Genomic DNA, 4,542 nt, shown 5'->3' with positions numbered 1-4,542 from the left:
GCAGTTCACCTGTATAAATTATTAAAAATCAACACACCGAGAGAAACAATGAAACTCCTAAACTCTTTCAACAGGAAGTTAACCTGAAATATTTTGTTCCTTGGTGGGTAAGTATAAATGGTTTCATTTGCTTTGCTCTATGCTTTATAAATCAAATAAAAGGGGTCAAAGAATCTCTGAGCTTGTGAATTATATATTTATGTGTATTGTACACAACTGCCATTTTGTAATTATTAGTGACATGAGAATTCATATCCCTTTTATAATTTGTCATTGCCAATCTGTTTCCAAAGCAAATTTCCTCACCCACTCACAGTGATGTTAGTGCTGTGCTGGCTTGAAAGTGCTGTTCATTTCAACAGAGGAAGCTCCCATCGGTTCACTTTCAGCTGCAGAACCATACTCTATGACGGTTAAAACAGTCATAGAGTATTCAGCATTTTTTGTCCACAGATGTGGATCGTCAGCAGTTGACACTGACCATCCCCTCATAAAGTCTCCTATTTTGTGAGCAACTGGACAGTTCATTGGATCAGCAAGCCTGTGGGTAAAGATCTGAAGTGGACTGGAAGTGCACATCATGGATACAGCACATTCTATGAAAATTCCCTAAAGAACACAGTTTTAGTTACTTAGTTACTCTAAACCACGGGTCTCAAACTTAAATGAGCTGTGGGCCACTGCTGGGACTGTCATCTCATTGAGGGGCCACTTTAGTGTTCAAGTAATACAAAAAAGCAAACAAACAAACAAACAAGAAAATACCCTGAAATATTTCTGAAAATGTCGTGTTTTTTAAATTTTATTTTAAATATTGTGTAACAAGACAAAACTGCGATGGCCCTGAGAGGCCAGACGGACTGCAACTTAAGAAAACACCAGCAATGAGAAAAAACGCTGCAGAAGCACACAAAACACAACGGAAATAGAAAGATGACAACGGAAATAGGAAAAACGAAAACAAAAATAAGAAAAAACACAAGGTGTTTCTGGGGAGACAATAACAAATGGTAGGTGTGTTTTATCATGATTCATATAATACTGATGACGGAGTTTTAGGCTAATAGTTAGGTTAACACACTTACCTCGCATCTTTTCTTTCCTCACAAAACTGATAGATCCTCCACTTCTTTTAAATGTCTCCCGGCGCTATTATTAGCATATTTTGGTTCATGCAACTGGTCTGTCGGGTTATTGTCTCCCCAGAAACACTTCCCTTGTGCTTTTGGAAATCTGTTTTTTCCTATTTCCGTTGTCATCTTTCCTATTTTGTTTTTGTTTTTTTCCTATTTCCGTTGTGTTTTGTGTGCTTTTGCAACGTTTTTCTTATTGCTGGTATTTTCTTAAGTTGCAGTCCGTTTGGCCTCTCAGGGCCACCGTACAAACTGCAAATGTGAAGGCATTTTTTTTTCTCACTCAAGACACGTGGCAGCACTTCTACTATGATTTTGTTTGTATTTAATAAAATAAAAATGCAGACATAAGTGTACACATTAGTTTTTGACTGCTTGTGAAAGTTATTTTCTTTACAAATAACTCTCTCACTGAACTAATACAGCCAATCCCTCAACATGTTTGTACTCTCTGCTCATATTGCCTTCATATTAAATTTTTTTTTGCTTTTTAAAGAACTTATTCTAACATAGTACTCAACAACAAATGAATCCTCCCTAACAAAAAAAAGTAACATCAAGGGACCAATTATATTTTTTCATGTAAATATACGGGCAAGTAGGAGACCCCTGCTCTAAATAGCCAGAACATGCAGAAGACACTGCTGTGTATTACTGTGCAAGACACCACTAACAGTTCTAAAAGTTAAAAAATGTATATTTAAGAGAAGAGACAAATGGCTCATGCAATGAACCATCTGAGTTGATGACTATTTTTCTTATGCTGTCAGTTTACTGGGTTGGTAAGCACAAAGTATTTCATTTCCAAACATTAGACCTTCACTGCTGGAAAAGGACTGGAGTGGATTGCTTGGATTAGCAGTTAGTTAAATTAGTTAAATTAGTTAAAACATAGCTATAGCTCTGGGAAGAGGAAGAAACAATGTACAAGAACTCACATCAAGCCAATTCAGAATTTTCTTTCTGTCATTCACAGGATCAACAGCACATTTAAAGAAACAATGAAACAACTTCCTCAACAACTTTGAACATCAAGTATTCTGTTGTCTTATTTTTAATTTAAATGTTTAAATTTCCCTTGTATATTTCTGTTAAAAATGTATTATGAATATATTACATTCTTCTTTTTTTATACATCCCTCCACATGCAAAATTAACTTCCTGCCAAAAAAATACAAAGACTTAGTATACATGTACTGTTGGCTGCAAGAGAGAGAAGCTTTGACCCAATGGCCTTTAACATCAACATATTCTGTGAGTCTCACTGAAACACTGAAAGCATGGACAGAATATGCAGTTTAAAGACAATGCGGTGAATTATTGTACCAGAGAGTCAGAGTATCATAAACCATTAGGAGACCTGAACAAATACCCTTTATTGGCCAAACAGCTGTTTCTTCAGATCACCAGAGGAGGCGCTCCAAGACGAGAACATCTTTCCTAAGATGAATCTTAAAGCTGATCCTCAATAAAATGTCACAGAACAAAACTGAAATCACTCATTATATGTTTAAATTATGCCCAATGTTTTAAAACAAGAATAAAAGAGGAGTTTGCCTGCTGGAGTAAAATCTACTTTTTGTTTTGTAATATTAAGCTGATAAATGAAACAGATGTTAAGTTGCACTGGTGAAAACTTAAATATCCTTTTATAGATATGTAACAGAATATTTATATAAGATGTTTACATATGACAGAAATGATCCTCTTGAAAAAAAAAACTTGAAAAAAAGCTATTTGCATAAATCTCCTGCAGCTCCGTGTCTTTGACAGATGTTTGGAAACAGACTAATAGAAAGATTTATACTTACTGTTAAACAGAACTCATTTTTATTTACTTTGTTCATACTTTACAGTAAAATCATAAACACAGAAATTCCGATGCCAAAACCTAAAGGTGCCAATAGATCAGCATTTAGAAAACATTAAACAAACAGACACACATGTATATTGTAGTTTTGAATTCCTGATTTCCTGGCTCCCAAAAACAAATGCTTTTTGAAAGGAGTATCAAGTATGATTTTGTGATCAAAGATTAAAAAAAAAATAGATTGTGGAATTATAAAGGAAAGTCTTACTTGAAAACATCTGCTTAATAAGTAAATACATATCGAATAATAATGTAATAAAATGATCAGAAATACAAGCTACAGTGTGGTTATGTTTTTGAGGGAGGAGCTGATGCAAAACTGTTCTAGGTTATCTATAAATGTTAGAGAGTTTAAAAAAGAGAGTAAATCACTGATGTACCCACTGTAGACTGAGCAGAGAAAAATTGGTTTTCATCATGATCAGACCTCATATTTGGTTCACTTTTCTCATTCTTTTATTGAACTGGGCTGGTAAGGATTATAGATATAATTTTACTAATGAAACACATAAAATGTCTGCATCATTGTATCTAATGAGCTGTTTGTTTGTAGGCACTGAAGGTCAAACACTGACTGAGTCTGAATCAGTGGTTAAAAGGCCTGGAGACTCCCACAGACTGACCTGCACATACTCAGGGTTTAGTGGCAATTACTGGAAAGCTTGGATCAGACAGGCTGCTGGAAAAGGACTGGAATGGGTTGCTATTATCAGTGGTGACAGTAGCTACATCTACTACTCTGAGTCAGTCAGAGGCCGGTTCACCATCTCCAGAGACAACAGCAGAAAGCAGCTGTATCTGCAGATGAACAGCTTGACGACTGAGGATTCTGCCGTTTATTATTGTGCTCGAGAGTCACAGTGACACAAAAGGAAGTAACGCTGTACAAAAACCCATGAAAGTCAAACACTGCTTTCAACTTTCAACATTACTTTTCCAGAGACTCACAGAAAAGAAACATCAGTAGAGTTGAAAAAGAACCCCTCAGTGCTTGAATAGGAAAAAAATCTTAATCATGAGTTGCACATAAAGGGTTTAGTTTGGTCACATCCAATGATATTTTTCCCCTTCACCCTTTTCAGAGGGGTGAATGCTAATCTTAATGATGCTTTATACTTTCTTTCACAAATCCTTACAGCAATTGGGGGCACAGTGTGTGTGTGTGTGTGTGTGTGTGTGTGTGTGTGTGTGTGTGTGTGTGTGTGTGTGTGTGTGTGCCAGCGCTCCATTCCACTCTTTGCTGGATTGTTAAGCGCTATTGTTCTTCCTTAATTCCACTCCCCTCATAGGAGGTATGCTCACATGTTTTCAAGAGTGACTCAGTTAAATTTGTTAAAGTCTTAATTAATTTGTTTCATATTCTTTACTAATAAAAGCAACCTTCCTTTTTCTGTCAAACCTGTGAAGTCTCTCACTGTTACACAGTAGTCATCAAACCTACAGTTTTCTGGGTGCGGTTGTTGCGCAGTTTGAAATAGATACGCACTTGCAAATGCTGCAGTAGAAATAAAGAATGACAGTGACTGGGTCCATACATAT

At 36.1% G+C, this 4,542-nt stretch overlaps 1 long non-coding RNA gene across 1 annotated transcript; it reads left to right on the top strand.

The window, feature by feature from the left end:
• Positions 1–3,389: 3,389 nt before the first annotated feature.
• On the top strand, positions 3,390–3,851 carry LOC309705092. Its single transcript, XR_014276501.1, has 2 exons — positions 3,390–3,475; positions 3,557–3,851. It is a non-coding gene; the product is annotated as an uncharacterized lncRNA (long non-coding RNA).
• The last annotated feature ends 691 nt before the right edge of the window (positions 3,852–4,542 follow it).

Source organism: Aulonocara stuartgranti (genome assembly GCF_965226115.1).
Source record: "Aulonocara stuartgranti genome assembly, chromosome: 4".
NCBI lineage: Eukaryota > Metazoa > Chordata > Actinopteri > Cichliformes > Cichlidae > Aulonocara > Aulonocara stuartgranti.
This window is presented reverse-complemented; position numbering and strand designations above follow the sequence as displayed.